The sequence below is a fragment of the Podarcis gaigeae genome (assembly GCF_964106915.1).
Source record: "Podarcis gaigeae genome assembly, chromosome: 3".
NCBI lineage: Eukaryota > Metazoa > Chordata > Lepidosauria > Squamata > Lacertidae > Podarcis > Podarcis gaigeae.
This window is the reverse complement of record NC_139680.1, coordinates 37,288,773-37,307,663: the sequence shown is the minus strand read 5'-3', so window position 1 is coordinate 37,307,663 and position 18,891 is coordinate 37,288,773. Positions and strand designations below refer to the sequence as shown.

Here is an 18,891-nt window from a genome sequence, read left to right as displayed (position 1 = left end):
GATAAAAGAGATCCTTAGCACCACTGAAATAACACTTCAAGATGTAGAAAGTTGCGAATTAGGAATCTTAGAATGAACTTTGCCTTTCTGAAAGAAGGCATATCTATAGCAATCTTATATTAATCTTGGCAGCTATATAAAAAAAAGTGAAAGATGGTAAGGAAACTTCAATTCAGAGTCAATTAGCATTCTTGTCCTCACATAGACTTCACTTTGTCATGGTTTTAAAGCTGCCATTTCAAATCAGTTTGGACTGAAATGTGTCTGTCTAGATGCCACACACTTTAAAGCGGCATTCTATTGAAGTTGTTTAAGCTTCTTTTGGTGCTGATGAACAAATGGCATTTCAAATGACCAGGATTTCAGCAAGTCCTGAGCTATTGTTGCGAATCTATCCCAAAATAATCTGGTAGAGAATGATGCATGTTACAAGGTTACAGGTTTGCCTTGGGCAATTTGTGAAAGAGAAAAAATGGGGTGGCTGGCCTCCTCCACCCCCAGCCCACAGTTTGAATTGTGAACTGGGAAGAAATCTTTTTAATGACTCTAGGAAATGACTGTTAGATGACAATGTTAATTGTGTTTTAAAATCCTCCCTTGCTTCCTTTGTTTGGATTGCTGCCATCTCTAGCTATATTACCTAATATTCAAAGTCACCATGAGGAGACACTTGTCGTCTCTATATATCACTGGAACAAATTATTAAGCTGCAACACAAAATAATACTAATGGTTATTGTAAATATTTGTTTCACATAGGCCAGATTTTATCTTTGTATGGAAAAGGAATATTCAGAAAACCATAGTAGGTACTGCTGTTCATATTCACAGATAGATAGATAGATAGATAAGATCGATAGATAGATACACAAATTAGCGTTAGAAAATGTGTGTGAACAAGAATTGTGCAAAACAGTAGTCATTTTGTGTCTCTGACTGACCATCAAATAAGTCATTTATTTGAGGCATAGATCATATGCACAGAGCTCATGTTAATCTGATGAGGTATGGCTTAGCACCCTGGTCTTTGACACCTGAGTTACAGTGGTACCTCAGGTTACAGACACTTCAGGTTACAGACGCTTCAGGTTACAGACTCCGCTAACCCAGAAATAGTACCTCGGGTTAAGAACTTTGCTTCAGGATGAGAACAGAAATCGCTTAGCGGCGGCGTGGCGGCAGCAGCAGGAGGCCCCATTAGCTAAAGTGGTACCTCAGGTTAAGAACAGTTTCAGGTTAAGAACAGATTTCCGGAACTAATTAAGTTCTTAACCTGAGGTACCACTGTATCTTTATTTTAAAGCCCACTTTATTTTTCTGATTGTAGTTTCTTAAACTTATTTTGTATTTTTATGTTGTCGTAACCCGCCCTGGGACATTATAGTGAATGGTGGGTAAGAAATCCAATAAACAACCATCATCATCCTGCTCCCCTTTCATGTGTCCATTGCATGTTGTGTGAACAGGCCTACATAATAACACTGCTGCCACTTAGACCATTAAGAGAGTCAGTAAAGGTGAGCTGCGACTACTGTCTTGCAGGAGCAGTCAGTGGGGAAGCTGTGGTGCAGCTTACTGGCAGGGCGAGGAAGGGAGTAGGGAGGTTGGTACTGTGTGGGCACATTGGTAGGAGTGCTAGATTGCCATGCTTCTTCCTTTCTCCCTCCTAGTAAGTGTGACTCCATTAGCAGGAGACCCTGTGTGGGGTGGCATCCGCCCTCACTAGCTGCTCTTACTAGCTTGGATTTTATTTGCACAGGGCCCAGTCAGGTGGATGCATTGACCCGGGGTCTGGGAGCAGAAGGGAGGTGCTAGGTTGTTCTCAGTGTGCACAGTTAACTTTTCTCTGCTCTTCACCATCTGCCTTTCACCCTTCTCCCTTTGGACAGTTAACTGGTATTCCTAAACCACACTACTCAAGAACTGGAGCCAGACACCTCCCTTGGGCTCCCTGAAAGACAAGTTGTTCAGACATGCTCAATTAATCATGGCTGCCCCACCTGCCCCAGAGACACAGGCTTAAGAACTGAGACCAATCAACACTTTCCAGCCCTTAGACTAATTTAATTTTATAACCCTCGGATGGTGAGAATGTGCAAAAGGAGATTTCACAGTGTTTCGTTTTCTCTGGCTGTGCATTTCCGTCTGAGAGTTTTCAGTTTTCCAGATCCAAAACCTTGTCAGTTTGACTTAGAGAGGAAGAAAAAGGAGCTGCAAATAGACATGACAGGTGTCACAATTCTCCTCACTCTTTCTCCTTTTCCTGTGCAGCTTGGACAGGTTTTTAATTTTTCATATTTCAAACATTAGATGTATGCCTCACATTGGGTAAGTATTTTAAAATGCAACTGTTGTCAGCGCTATTAAATTTGCGTATTTATTGCAAAGGCTGCCCTGAGTATTATTTTTTTTAACCTTGAAATATGTCTTCTAGTATGATGTCCAGCACTTTGAACAGCATTCTGAAAAAGACATGCTTCCAGTCTCCACTGAATTGTTTCCACTTAAATTTCAGAACGTATATGGTTAGAATGCGGAGTCAAGCTGTCAAGGGTGACTTTTTTCCTCACTTTTTAGCAAGAAGCTGCTCTTTCCACGCTGCAGGGAATAGTTAGAATACATTGTTCCTCCTAACATGAGGGGTGTCATGTGTTTGTTTTTTAAAGTTACAGATAGTTTTAAAATTTGACCAATGGTTCCTAGAAATTATCTCAACGCGCAGTTTCCGTTTTGTTCCTGTCGATGTGTGTATTTATTATTTAAAAGGTTTCCATGAAAATAAATTCCAAGTCTGGCTTATTACATATCCAGGAACAATAGAACATAAACAAACAAACAAAAAACAGTTAAAAGCAGCAACTAAAAATAATTTCAGCTGGAATTATAAACCATCCAAGTTAAATGCCTAATATGAAAATGTGGAGAACTGGACTTAAGACAGCAAAAATGAGAACCAAAATTGACAGATTTGCCCATCCCTACTGTGAATGGCAGAAAGAGAGGAGGAATTAAAGAACCTTTTAATGAGAGTGAAAGAGGAGAGCGTAAATATGGTCATCAAAAAAACCAATATCATGGCCTCTGGTCCCATCACCTCCTGGCAAATAGAAGGGGAAGAAATGGAGGCAGTGAGAGATTTTACTTTCTTGGGCTCCATGATCACTGCAGATGGTGACAGCAGTCACGTAATTAAAAGATGCCTGCTTCTTGGGAGAAAAGCAATGACAAACCTAGACAGCATCTTAAAAAGCAGAGACATCACTTTGCCAACAAAGGTCAGTATAGCTATGGTATTTCCAGTAGTGATGTATGGAAGAAAGAGCTTGACCATAAAGAAGGCTGATAGCCAAAGAATTGATGCTTTTGAATTAGGTGCTGGAGGAGACTCTTGAGAGTCCCATGGACTGCAAGAAGATCAAACCTATCCATTCTGAAGGAAATCAACCCTGAGTGCTCACTGGAAGGACAGATCCTGAAGCTGAGGCTCCAATACTTTGGACACTTCATGAGAAGAGAAGACTCTCTGGAAAAGACCCTGATGTTGGGAAAGAGAAGGGGATGACAGAGGACGACGAGATGGTTGGACAGTGTTCTCGAAGCTACCAGCATGAGTTTCACGAAACTGCAGGAGGCAGTGTAAGAAAGAAGTGCCTGGCGTGCTCTGGTCCATGGGGTCATGAAGAGTCGGACACAACTAAACGACTAAACAACAACAACAACAACTGTGAATAGACACCAGTACTTCATTATCCACACAGGCTTCTAGTTTATTTCCAGGCTTAATTCAAACTGTTCGTGTTAACGTCCTAAACGGCCCAGGGCAAGGGGTGGATTTTTAAATTTCAGTTGTGCCCTGTGTGAGGACAAAATTTGGCACGTGCCTCTGCCTCTAGTCTTCCATTCTGTTCAATTCACTATGTCATAATTATGGTGCCATGCAGCACGCCCTAGGCTCAGCTCCCTGTGAGGTGGAACCGCTCACACTGCCCCAAATCATCCTCTGCTGAGGCTGAATTGCCACCGCCCACATGTAATCTACCTGCACCTCAACATTGCAGCTCTTCTCTATATGCTTACCCCAAAGGAAGTGCAGTGAGTGGTTACTGGAGAAAGGACCCTTTCAATGGTGATAGAGCCTAGTAGTCGAATGTCCTTCCTAGAGAGGCTCATTTGATTCTTATTTTGTTGTCTTTTTAACAACAGATGTAGGTGAAGTCCTTATTTTCTCAAGCTTTTAAAAACAATTTAAAGCTTTTTTTAAAAAAAGAAAATACTTTCTGAAGTTTTAAATATCTGTTTAAAATATTTTATGCTGTTGTGAACCTTGTTGTATTGAAGGTTTATCTGCATCGATGTTATTCTCTACTGTTTGGTTTTTATGCTGGATTTTATGTTCTGATATAAGGATTTGATTCATATTTTGATATTCTGTTGTTCTTGTAAGCAGCCCAGAGAGCCTTGCTATTGGATGATGTATAAATGCTGCTGCTTCTGTTATTATTATTATTATTAGTGATTATATTAATAAAGAGTCCACAGAGAGCTCCCTGTGGATGATCATGAAAGTGAAACAGATAGAGATGCAGAATATATCAGTGAAATACTAGCATTATTCAGTTTGTATACAGTCTATAAACTGCAAGTACATTGTAAAATGAAGCTAGCATGAGACAACAGTAGCTTTTATGCTATCCTGCATATCTGTTTTCAAATGGACTGCCCTGTACGTATTTATACAGCTCTATAAGATTGTTCTCAATATTCCTTTTTATTACCAATTGAAAATCCCAGATAGCACTGAAAACAGCTTGTAACATTTTTACTGCTCTACAATAAATCAGGAAATATATTTCAAAAGAAAAGAGAAGAATATGAGTGCATTTTTGAATGACAGGCAACCTGATGCTTTTCTGCCGCTTCTTGATCTTTACCATCCTCCTTGACGTCTATTATATATGGTCAAAAAACACGCTCATGGTTGGGAATTACACCACTCTTTTAGTAGGGTTAAGAATACTTAAGTATTTTCAGATGATCCAGCGGAAATTGGTAACGTAGATGGAGAAATTTGCATTCATGTCATGGTCATGGTAGCACTAATTGTAGGTCCACACACAGAGCTTCAGCATAGGCAGAAACCTCACACCCAAGGTGAGTAGGGTACATTGGGGACATTAGCGGCATGGACAGACAGGCAGATGAAAGTAAAGAGAGGGTAAACTTGCCCCTATCCATATTCCCTGATCTCAGATGAACAACTGTTGATTGCAAATAGTCAAAAAAAAAATTGCCCATATTTATCTCCCCAAATTGGTGCCAGCTTTTTCCTTGCCAGCTACAAAGGCAAAACAATGTTAGCATTATGCTATAATAATAAACCAGTCATTAGCTTCTGGGAAGCAGAGGGAGCTTTTATTGGATTTTGCATGTGGTTCATAAGCTCAGGGCCTTGGCCTATCTGGTCAGAGGCATACAATGACCAGCTTTCCACTGATGTTGCTAAGCAGCAAGAAAGTAAAGATGCTCACCTAGCACATCCACATAATATCCCTAGGCTCCTCCTGGTGAGGCATCTTTTCTTCAGAATGCACCTGCAATCCTTTAAAGTAATATTACTTCCTTCACATGCAAAAGCAAACAAACATTGACAGTATAAGCCTGTTCAGTGTTTTAGATGCAGCATGGCAGGCAAGCCCTTAATCTTTTAAGAACGCAAAGCAGGTAGGGTGGGCTGGGGTGATTTTGTTTCTTGAAATTTCACTTCCTTGGGGTTTTTGCAAATATGCATGGTTGAGAGAAGTTCAACTACCCATGACTGTTACGGAAGCAGAGTTAGGAGCTGTGGATGACCATGCCATAGAATTTGCCTCCTTTCTACTGCCTTCTCCCTCTAAAGTTTCTTGTGTGTGTGATGTACTGAAGTTCTCACCCTGGGCCAGCAGGGGGATACTGTAGATAGTTTTCACTCAGGTCCACATATGCAAATAAGGAATTGAAAGTGACATTCAGTGATTGGATAGTTACAGAAAGTTGTTACTGTTGCCTTGTAGTGGAGCTCTATATAAGCAGTCTGGCTGAACCCTTCAGTTCTGTTCTGTTCTGGGTCTGTGAATAAACAAGAGCTGTTTGAAGAATCGCTGCGTCGTCTGATATGTTCACTCACAACTTAACAGTGTGACACGCCTCTGCCTCACAGGACAACCCCTCTTCCCAAATCATTGGCACTGAAGGTTTATGATTATGCTGCTGCTCTAATACATAGACTTGAGTTCAGAGCTTAGCTTTTGTTTTGTTAATAGTGCAGTCCAAAGCATATTGGGGGTTGGACTCGATGGCCCTTGTGGTCTCTTCCAACTTTATGATTCTATGATTCTATGATATTGACTCCAACAGAAGTCCCACTGAGTTCACTGGGAGTTACTTTCTAGTGAGGGTGTTTAGGACTGCAGCTTAAAATAGGTTTGAGAAAGCCTTTTCTTGCCACGTACTTATTTATGTCCAGGGTGTCCTTAATTTTAAGACCCCAAGGTCTGCCACTGCTCCTTCTGCATTTTGAAGTTGGCCTCTTTCACTTATCTCCAGCCTAACTTCTCCAAAGTCACAGATCCTACAGGATCCTACAGTCTAATGTTGGAATGTTCACTTCTGCCCTCAAATTGACACTGTCCACCCTGTTCATTATAGAGCAAGCATAAGTGAGAATATAGTTATTAGACTCAGTTTGAATTTGAGTGGAGTGCTATAATAAAAACCAGCACCCCAGCTCTTATTTTAAAGTAATTCATCCTGAAGAACTGGCAGTAAAATAAAGGACATTTCTTGCTTATTGTTGGTTAGGGAGCACTGAAAGAATAACACATTCTGGGTCAATTTAACAGAATACAGAACAAAATATGTGTAATTAGGAAAGGATTTAAAAGAGAATTAAATCTAAACCTTTTCCCCATTTTACTCAATTTTTTGTTCAGATTTATTCATAGTGTGGAAACAATTATGCTAGCAGTTGTTGATATATTCCTTTGAGTTTAGTAATGTTTGACCTTTTCTCACAAATGAAATCTGTAGACAATGTAATTTTCAAATCCTAAGGCAATTTGCTGTCATGTTAAAGCACATTTCATTAGCCATGCGATTGAAAATAATGTTTTTGCTCAGCAAATAGCTCAGCATGGAATTGCATAGGGTAACTAGAAATGATATTTTAGGATAAGGTCCTCAGTATCCTTTCAAAGAAATTAACTCAGAGGGAGGAAAACGCTCCAGTAGTTTCTGCCGGAGTATTTAGCTTGCAAGTTGATGCAAATTAAACACATTTTCACCCTTTTCCTTCCACTTGTCACTAAACTATTTCACTAAAAGAGGAAAGCAGTGAATAGCCTAGAAATTATATTCCTATCACAATTTTGTAGGGGCTATTAATTTTTAAATAAATGTACAATGTGGTATGCCAAATAGGTTGTTAAACACCTTTGGGAGGCAAATAGCGAGCATAGTTTCAATAAACACATGGAGTATTACATTTATAATAATATAATTCTCAAACATTTGCCTAGTGCTGATTGTGAGGCGCTGTGCAGAATGATGTCTTGAGTCAGGGCCACCCGTAGTGACTACTTTTGGCAACACCAAAAACATGGCAAAAGAGGAAAACCATTCTCATATACTGATTTATTATATACAGATGCACTATATCTATGTCTACAGTATATATCTATAGATTTATACCTCTTAGATTAAACCAGGGGTGCCAAAATGAATAAAATAGGGGGGGGCAGAAGCCATGCTCTGCATAATTGATCACATGATGTGGTTCACGCACACCATTTGAATGGCAATGCCCATGAATTTTGTGGGGGTACCCCCTCAATTTTTTTTTATTGGGGGTGAAGCCCCCTCGGCTCCTATGAGTTGGCTCCTATGGATCAAACTGATGTTCTGGATCCATTTCAATTTAGGTTTCAGCCTGGTTTTGGTACTTAAACCATCTTGGTCTCCGTGCGAGATTACCTATGTTGGAAGGGAGATGGGGCGTGTGGCTTTCTTGTGTTCTCTTGGACTTCCCAGTGGCCTTTGACACCACTGACCATGATATCCTTCTGAGATGGGAGTGGGGAGCACTGCTTTGTAGTGATTCCACTCATACTTTGATGGTCATCTCAGAAGATGGTGCTAGTAGATTTGATCTCATGGAATGTATGTTACGGGTTTGGTAGTCATCACCCCCATACTATTTAATATGTACAGTACATGAAACCACTGAGTGGGGCCATCTGCAGTTCTAGAGCATCTTATCAACAATGCGCAGATGACACACAACTTTATTTTTCCTTTTCATCTTCATCAGGTGTGATAGTGGGTGTCTGATTGCAGTAATGGACTGGACGAGAGTTATTAAGCTGAAGTTCAGTTCAGACTAGTGCTGTTAGTGGATGGTGACTTGGCTCAGACCAATGGTGTTCAACCATTTATGGAGGGGTTTACTCAGGTTCTGAACTTAGGAGTATTCATGAATATGCTAGTATCACTAGAGTCATGCATGGTCTTGGTGGTGCAGTGTACCTTTCAGCAGCTTGCACTGATTGTCCAGCTCTGCCATGTCTGAATGTGGATAACCTAGCATTAGTGATATGTGCTATGCCTGGCGGAATAGATAATAGCATATTTCAGTACCAGTTTGAGACTTTACCTCTTGTCTCTGTTTTGCTTTCTTGTGCGGTGTTGCTCTCCTCCCTCCCTCCCTCCCTCCCTCTCTCTCTCTCTCTCTCTCTCTCTCTGGCACCAGTTTAATCAGCTTAATTCTTCTTTCCAAAAAGATTGGAACAAACCTGCCTTTAGAGTTTAACAAGATAGATTACAGCCAGGCATTGTTCTGTGATGTTATAATCTATATCTTCAAAAGGGAGAAAAATCCAGGGGGATTTTCTAAATGGCAAGAGGGTTTAGTAAAATAGCACCATTCATCCCACCGAGCATTAAAACATTAGATTTGCTCTATTTAATTAAGCAACCTTATTCTGTCACATACCACTTCACAATCCTTCCGCTGCCTACAAAATGCAAGCAGAGATCAACTATCAAGGAAAAGGACATTTTCTTTAAACACCAGAGGAGTTCGTTGAAGGGACTTACTTTGTCCCTTGTTTCTTGCTCATTAAAATACAAGCAGCAATTAACTAAGATAAAAGCTTGAGCATCATAGCAAAGAAAGGAAGTTAAAAGAGGGGCAATCATTCATTCCGCCTAATGGATTCTGCAAGGTGCTAATCTATATCCTATTTTTCAATGTCCACCACTTTGTAGATTGCCACACTGTATGTGTGTGTCAGGAAAACTTATGGTCTCAGATGCTAGAGCCCCCCTGTTTATTGAGTGAAACGTGGGCTGGCCTGTGCAGGAATGCTTGCCTCAAGCTATTGGGCTCTCAAAGCTGGCAAGCCTATGTCTTGGCCTTACATGAAAAGGGGATTGAATATTTTGGACCTGGCCGGGTTGTAGAATGGACTTCCTGCCACCTATCCCCCCCAATTGGTCATCGTGCCCAACTGCCCCATGGAGGCCAGCTGAGTTGCTACTCAGCTTGACACTAATGGCAACAGTGACCACTGGCTCTTTCTTACTGCCTGCAGACAATTAACAGGACAGACTTGTGGCTTCAGCATCAAAATGATTAAACCCTGCAATGTCTGAAGGAACTGGAACAATGGCAGTAGTGACATTGGGGTCTTTTTACCAGTTAGCTCCATGATAATAATACGCTTTCCAACTCCAAATGTCGCCATGAACATGATGAACATCTCTCTCACATGCACACAAAAATATACTGTGCTTCCACACTAGTGGTGTCTATGGGTGCATAGTGGGTTATCTTTTACTTATATTGGATTTTTGGAGGTAAGAAGTTTTTTTATTGAGTACTTAAAATGCAAAAAGAAAGAAAGAAAGAGGCATTTTGATGAGAACAATGTTGTGTGGATGCTGTGAAAAAGTTTTGGTGGTGAGCAGCACTGATTCCACAATAAACTCCCCCATGAAAGCACTCTAAATGGCAGCTGTTGCTTTATTCACTTTTGAATTGTGAATGTGAAATCTGCATTGGCCACAATGCTCATTTGCATACAAGCGAATCTCCTTTGATTTCCCTCCCTGCAACATAAATACAAAAACACAGGGCCAAAGCCTTATATTTGAGGAAAGCCTCTAGACTTGTAAGCTAAGTAAAACCAACATGTTAAAGGTGAAAGCTGTTTGGGGCAAGGGAGGTTTAATTGGTAGCAAATAGCACAGATTGGCATGAACCATGGAGTGGAAGCAAATTAGCATATTCTGCAACACCAGTGTATAGATGTCAGAAGTTTCATTTGACTCAGAATGAGAGCGAGTATGAATGCCTTTTAATTCTAGGGACTGAAGACTGGAAAAGGAGGAACCAGATTCAACTGGCATTCTTGGACATGAATATGATGTTGCTTTTTAAAAAGAAAAACACATTGCCTTTAGAGCTGTGGCTGGGTCACTGACTCTCTGCTAAGCTTGCAAAGTACCAAGATGCAATCTTGTGACGTGGAGTTATGCATGTTTAATTCCCATTACAATCTATAGTGTGTACACGCATTACATTTTCTCTGGCTATAATTCATAGGAGATGGACTGAAAAGTACAGAGGGGGACAATGTAGAAGTAGGAGAGAAGAAGAGTTACTATGTGGAGGAACCTTCCTGCGTGTTTGTAAAATATATACGAGGGCCTTCACACAAAGCTATTGGCAACCTAAGTTAAATGGGTTCTTAAAAATCACTTGAAAGGACAACCGTATATAGATCAAGATTAAGACATGGATGTGTTAATGTTCCTTCATTCTCAGCTACAGTGTATGCTGCTGTAACAGTGAGGAATCTGGAGAAGGAGGTACATTAAGTAAAGAATCATTTCTGCTTTCACTTATTATTGATCTTCCCGAGAGGCTCATGAACATTTATGCAGGCAACAGGGATAATTGTGAACAATCCCCAGCCTATCATGCCCAAATACCATCTGAAGTGAAGGTCACCTAAAACCTTTTTGATGGAGCAGGTGTTGTGCACCAAGGATGATGGGTGGAGGCAGAGGCACCAGGGGGAAAAGATGGCACCCTGTACTGCCTGCATAAGCTGCTGCTTTTTTCCCATTTATGAAAAGGTCACAAAGCAAAACATGTGCAGTCAAGACGATCGAGCTCCCCGGAGGCTCTTTTCTCTCTACACCTTAGGAATCAGGTTGCCTACGTCTCTCAACAGGTTCAATCCAGCTTCCAACATTTGATGCAGAACCACAGGGAAAATGTATCCATGCCTCTCACATCAGCATGCTGAAATGTCAAATGATTCATTTCTCAGCATGGAGAGAGAAGAATGCTTGGCATCAGCACTCAAGAATGCACTGCTTCACTGAGAAGCAAAATGGGGAATACTGGGCTCTTAACCTTATGGAACACTGTGTGCGCGAGAAAGAGAGAAAGATGGAGAGAGAAGGCTGCACAGATTCTTATTCTATATATGGTTTGTTCATAACAAGCACAAGATCCACTCTGTTTCACAATACGTATTATCAGGTGAAAGCCTTTGCCTATCATTTTCCCCCTCCAAGCTTGCAGCACAGCGATGGCATAACACACTAATTCAAACTCGCAGCTCACGAAATTCCAGCAGCAAGTCAATCGCCCTGGTTTTCATGCATGATCCACTTGCTTTTTCTTGGCATTTTGATGACGCCTTGACAGATATAACATAGTTTTAGAGAGGGAAATAATGTTAGGGCCTGCCAGTGAAAATGCATGTACACCTCTGATTAAATGGACTGGGAGTTGGGTAGATTTTGCAGAGCCAGGGTCATCAACATTGGAATTTAAGGGGGAGGGGGGAAAACTGTTCATGGTTATGTAATGAAAAAAGCATTATATAAATTAAAGCTCTGCAAAAAAAAAGTGGTTAGGTTATGCCAGCAACTTGTTTCAACCCCTGACTCATGGGGAATTTTATGCCAGCCTGCCAGGCACAGTTGATTACCATTTTATTTCAAATGCAGTGTGGTACAATACTTTCTAAAATTACTTGCCTCTAAGATAGATTCAATTTACCCAAATCATATTTTTCTATCTACTGATAATTGTGCAACTGAATAAAATCCTACTCATGGTGGTCCTGTATTTTTTTAGTTTGCAAGGATTCAAACAAATCCATTTGTTCCCAAATTATTCCCAGTGCCTGCATTTTTGTTTTTAACAGATGGCTGGGCATATTAGAGAGGCAATTTTTAAAAAAACCATATATAGGCTTCATTCATTCCAAATTATCTTCTAAGGGGAAAATGCCAACAGAAACAAATATTCTTGCCTTTTATATAGGAAGTTAGCAAGGACAAGAAGGCTCCCTCCCAAAAAATGGACATCTTGCCCAAATGTGAACAAAAAGAAACAAAATTTTTGGCAAAAGAAATGCAACTGACAGTAAGGGATGTGAAAAAGGAATTCGTGCAGCAGAAGGAAATGGAATGCCATGCAAGCTCCTAAGCATCTGTATTCAACATTTGGAAGGGATATTCTTTCGTGCAATTAATCAGAAAGAGAATACGACTAATCTGCTAATTTTCGTGGCGAATCAAGATTAACACCACGTGCTTATCTGAGGACCAGGATTATTCAATGTATTTTCAGAGAGGAGACTAATGTGTGCAGTTAAAGATGCTGCAAAACTATATGAGGCATAATATGAAATAAAACCTTAAGCAGTGCAAGAGAACCCTGGCAAGTGAAGAACAGGGATAGCAGAAAGAATTCAGAGCATCCTGAAAGCAATTATTCTAGAATAGCCCTCTGAAAAATGGCATTACTCCAGAGTAAGCCATCTGAGGAATGCAGCCAGTTTGTGGGTCACTTGGGTCATTATAATATCGTCAAACGGACCTTCCATTCTTCTTCTTTTAACTTGGTCTGAACAAGTGGCCAGCAAAAGTGAAGCTTTCAGTGCTGTGAAATATTCCATTCAAAAGAAACATTTAATGTTCTGCTTGCTCTTATTCCCCTGGGTGGCTACAGCTGAATAGGCAATTTCTAAAATAGCATTGGCTTGATCTACCTACTTGCTCCCTGTGGCAACATTCATCAGTCAAACCCATTGGATATCAGGAATCAAAATGCTGGCAAAAAAAACCCTTACAAAAAAATTGCATGGCACTCAGAAGTGCTGTGTAAGAGGCTCTTCCGAAACAAGAATAAATTAGGCCATCTATAGCCCTATGGTCAAGTGCCATGGAATCAGTCCTGAGTGATGCAGTGGTTAGAGTGCTACAATGGGGCGCAAATCTATGTAAGAAACATGTGTATTGGGCACCCACACATGCTGCGAAGCACTCCATCTTCATTTTTCCAAGCATGCCTCTGTGCCCATGTAAGTAAACTGGCTGGTTTGCCTTAGTGATGCTCAAGCTATTTGCCCTCTGAGAACGGCACACCCACCTTTATGCTGCACATCCTCTCTGTAGGTGGCACAGCGTGGTCCAAATTGTGTAGATTCAATTGTGAATGGATTAATCTCAGAAGTGGCCCTAGAGATGTCCTACTGATCTCTTCCAATTCTGGGTTCACAAAGTATATGCAGGGAATTATAGGCAGTGCTGGACTAACATATTTGGCCACCTGAAGCCCAGCCCCAGTGCCACCACCCAATAGGGCCAAGTATTTAAATAATGGTTCCTGCCTTCATCTCTTCCCACCTTATGGCGCTATTTGGAAAACAACAACAACATCCCTTTCCCCAGCCACATGGCAGAGCCAGATCTGACTGTATAAGACAGAAAAAACTCTCCATCACAGGCGCCCTAACTTGGGAGCCATTTTCTTCAGTAGACGATGCCAGGGAAAACCTGTGTCAGGGTGCAAGGACACAAATACATCCTCATAGGAAATCATCCTTTCTTCCACTGATTTCTATCATCTTATAGAGCTCTCAGTTTCCTGGTTGTAGTTTATATTGTTGATGAATATTCTTAGAACTGGGGAATCAATATAATTTAAGCTTTTAAAACCTTGGTCGGCTGAGCTAATATAATTCTACATACGCTACAACAAAATGTCCTTGAGTATGCATCATCCTGTATCTTACATCGTTGCCAGTTAAATGGCTCCTGTGATTAAAATAATTAATGAACTTCACAGCCTCCTACTCTTTATGTCTTCCATAAAATGGATAACATTTATTTAGCACTCAAACTGTTAAAGAGTACAAATCTCATCTCTTTGCTGGCAATTGAAATGAGGGTTTAAAAAGAAGACTGATTCTTTTGTCTGTTGAGAACATGCTCAAGACTTTGACCTCCAAAACTCCATTAACTTTAAGTCAGATGCTTTTGCTACCCAACGAGCCTGCATTTAGAGCCCCTAAGTAGAGCTTACCCTCAACATTGTAAGCAGCAAGGAGTCCCATCACATGATACCAGTGTAAGATACCAGCAGTGTAAGAGCTGCTTTTCCTTGGCTTTCTCTCTTGTTCCAGAGATGTATGTGTACACTGTAGGGTAACCCGCCTCATATAGCCAGCATATTTGAATCGAATTAATGCATAAAGGGGTTAAAACCACAGAGTAAGCTGTCCTGCAAGGCTTTGCCTATGTCACTCCCCCTCACCTTGGGATGACATCATAGGTAACCAAGCCTTTGCTATTCTCTCTTCCCCAGGTGAATTCAGTATATGAAGAGCTCTGAGCTGGTTGCTCCAGACAGCTACATGGCTTTAACCATCCTTTTTGTTTCTTCCTTTCTTAAACCACAGATTTTGATCGGCAGTAAACATTAGCAAAAGCCTGAAAGGATAGCCATATTTTAAAATGGAGCCTACATATTTTTCCCAATCATTCTTATGTGAAATAGGAAGAATATACATATATATTTAGACAAGTTCCAACACACTTAGCCAATGTTTTTCTCTCACCCATTCTGCTATGTATATTTATAATCCTTTCCCCCAGTCTTTTTTCATCTACAGTGGTACCTCGGGTTAAGTATTTAATTCGTTCCGGAGGTCCGTTCTTAACCTGAAACTGTTCTTAACCTGAAGCACCACTTTAGCTAATGGGGTCTCCTGCTGCTGCTGCGCCACCGGAGCACAATTTCTGTTCTCAGCCTGAAGCAAAGTTCTTAACTCAAGGTACTATTTCTGGGTTAGCAGAGTCTGTAACTTGAAGCGTATATAACCTGAAGCGTATGTAACCCGAGGTACCACTGTATTTCCTATTAAACATTTTTTTGTTTACTTTAAATCAATATGACTGTTTGGTTTTCTTTACCTCCCCACCCAGCTATGATGCTTCATTCTGAACATTTTGTTGAAGGAAGTACCGTAATCTAGAATCGCATATACTATAAAGCAGGCAGGTTTTATAATCTTCTTTTTCAATGAGCATTGATATTGGCATCTAGAAAGGAAGGCTGGCAAATACAGAATTTTATTGCACATCAAACTACAGGAATGTAATTTTTCTAACAAAATTCCTTCTTATTTAATGAAATTAAGCATGTACCTTAACTGAAACACCTTAGAATTGCATTCATCATTCTAAACAATATCACAATCCTACCTGAAAACATAAAGGAAGCTGCTCATATAAAGCACCCACTTTTCTTCAGGACTTTATAACCTAGGTTGCAAGTATCAGCTTTTCCTGTGGTCTTAATCACCACTTCTCCATCCTTGTGCAAGTTAATCATTCCACAACTTGCATTTTAAATCTAAGTTTTATACCATGGGTAGGCAAACTAAGGCCTGGTGGCCGAATCCGGCCCAATCACCTTCTAAATCCGGTCCACAAATGGTCCAGGAATCAGCGTGTTTTTACATGAGTAGAATGCGTCCTTTTATTTAAAATGCATCTTTGGGTTATTTGTGGGGCATAGGAATTCGTTTGTTCACCCCTCCCCAAAATATAGTCCAGCCCCCCACAAGGTCTGAGGGACAGTGGACCACCCCCCTGCTGAAATAGTTTGCTGACCTCTGTTTTATATCTTATATTTGGTATTTCACTTGATCTTTTATCTTCCTGTCGTTAGTATCCACTTTGCCATGGTTTACATGTGGAGACCATTCCATCTTCCCAATGTTCAAACCTTAAAGGCAACTGGGGTCAAATACATGTTCCTCATCTCTTAATTACATCTTCACTCATCTCTTGTAAATATCTTCTACCATTTAATAATATTATTTCATTCAATTGGATCTTTGCTGCCAGCTGCCCAAAACATTGACCAGCACAGCCTTGTTGTTTTAATACTTTTTCTACATTGTTAACTCAAAAGTGAGGTACTTCTAATGTGATTTCCTTCCTTTTGTGTTTTGTGTGCGTGCGTGCATGTGTGCAAATACACTTATTCTACTGCTTTTCAGTATGCTGACTTTTTTTGTTTCTTTGCTAACATTTGGTAATCTCGTCTGAGGTAGGTAGTTAATTAACATGATGTGACTAAATGGTGTGGCGTTTAGCAAGAGCAGAAAAGCAGTCCAAGATAAAAGGAGCTGTAGCTTTGTCAACTCTGACTTCTCAAGACCCAGATTCCTTTTTAGAAACAAAATCTGGTGGAGAAATGATCTCACTTAATAAAACCTTCCTTCCTTCCTTCCTTCCTTTCATGAGCCAAGTATCCAGGCTTACATCAATTCCAGCTTAAACTAATTCTGAATTCTACATATGCACCTATTTCATTAAGATTGGCTATAGCTTGCCTGCATGGGAACACAAAAACACAAGTTTGTGTGATGATCTATGTGCACCTTGCACTCCCCCCTCCACTTCTTGGTACTTCAAGGTGTTTTCTATATAGGAAATTTCTAACATTTTACTTAGCCCTAAATCAGGGACATTAACTAGACTAAGATACATTAGCCCCTGGTCTGGGGGAGGCTCATGTCCCTCTCTGCTGTTCGCTTCAGTAATACCCATACACATTAAAACACACCATAGTTAACCAGACAACTAAAGATGGAAAGCGGCAATGATTAAAAATTCAGAAGGTAGAATTGCTCATCTTAGCAGTGCATTGGCAAGAATGTATGCCAAGGGAGAGGAGGGGAAATGCAATGAAAGAAGCTGTGAAAGTATCACATTGAAAAGCAAGGTGGTGACAATTGCATGCTGTAAATCTGTTCTGACTGCACCTGGAAGGCTGAATTCAGCTCACAGCACCAGATTGCCAGAAAGATTTCAGAAAAGAGTAGGATAACCTAGACTCATAAGGACACACTTGGAAAGGTAAAGGAATTAAGCCTATATATTGCCAGGTAAGGAGTGGCTTGCAGCCGTTATAAGGACAGGCTACCGACACCTGATACTACAAATACCTGTGTGTGTGTGTGTGTGTGTGTGTGTGTGTGTGCGTAGATGCAAAAGAGACTACTGTAAAGGAAAAGAAATGGAGTGAGACTGGAGAGTCAGTACCTGGTTTGGATTAGGAATATCCCTTTTCAACAACAATTTACCTTTCCCTGGGGCGCAGAACAGAAGCAACTCTAAAACTGGATTTTATGGAAATCTAGCATGGTGAATAACCTTATCAGCATTGAGGGAAGCTAATGAGCTAATTTGAAAAATGATTTGCATGTCATTTGCAAAAACACGATGGATTTCAAGCCATTTTCAGTAGGCATGACTCATTTATTCTGCCACATTCCTGTTCTGGAACTGTTAGTCCTTGATATTCAAAGCTTATGGTTATATCCAAAGTAGTCCTGAGTAATGTCTCCCATCAGTCCAAGGGGCACCCCCACTTTCCTCCCCCTCTCCCCCCATCCATTCTAGGGATTCCCTTAACTCTCTGGAACAGATTTGAGGAGAGTTGAGGGGGAAAGCCCTGTTGTGCACTGATGCATCCTTGCACTGATGGGATGCATTAGATGGATACCACCTCAGGGTTGCCACCTCATAAAGCTAAGGAGTTCTTCTTCTGAACAGTGCCTGAACAGTGCCTGGGAGCTCCACCCAAGTTTCTCAGAGCTCCCCAGAGGAAGAGGAAGGTGCCAATGCATTACATGTATAAATAGTAAAAGAACACAGTTTATGTGATAGATAAATAAATAACTCAATGCGCAAATTTCTGGAATATAGGAATTAGCATTTTCAGTTTCTCAGCTTAGCACAGGATGATAAAATGGGGGAGAACCTTGTGTTCCTTGGAGGACAGGCAGGATATAAATGTAATAATGTGAAGTTTCAAGTGACGTAACAAAAATAGGTAGCGGAAGGAAGAGAATGTGTAGTTTTGTAGCAGCACTACTTGAAATGTGTTTTCCTTAGCAGCAAATCTCTACAGACAAATTCTACAAGAGGATTTCCATTAGGCTCTGGTAACAAAAGCTGTGGCCTGCCTTGCATGTTGCACTAAGCCTTAGCTTAGGAGAAATCTGAGTTCTAAGAGATGAACTCACAGCTGCTTTGTTCCTCCCAGGTCCTCATTTGCTGCCATGCTTTACTGAGCCAAATTTGGCTTAGTGTGCCATCCAAACCCAGACTCAAGAGTAAGCTCTCTTGAGACTAACCATAAATTGTGACAAGCTTGTGGTTCGTCTAGGGAGGACATACTATAAGCCTGAGTTTGGGCAACGCTAAGGTCAACCTTTGGTTTAGTGGAAGATGGTGCAGCAGCAGAAAAAACCAGGAAGAAAGGAAGAAAGTGGATGTCAGTTCCTCTGAGAGAGTCTGCACTTTGGTGCAAAACCAGACCTTGGCTTAGTGTGGTGTGGAAACCAGGCAAATTAGCATTTAACTGCAACTGTGGCATGAGTTTTTGCAGGATAGAGCACACTTCATCTGGACACATGTGGTTTTTGCTTTAACAACAAACTTTGTTCCTTCTTTTTTTGGGAGGAATGCACAA

The 18,891-nt window shown here is 40.7% G+C and overlaps 1 protein-coding gene across 1 annotated transcript in view; it reads left to right on the top strand.

Moving 5' to 3' along the window:
* Positions 1–18,891, top strand: part of B3GAT2 (beta-1,3-glucuronyltransferase 2) — a 154,575-nt gene that overhangs the window by 43,160 nt on the left and 92,524 nt on the right. The gene's annotated exons all lie outside the window — the stretch shown is intronic.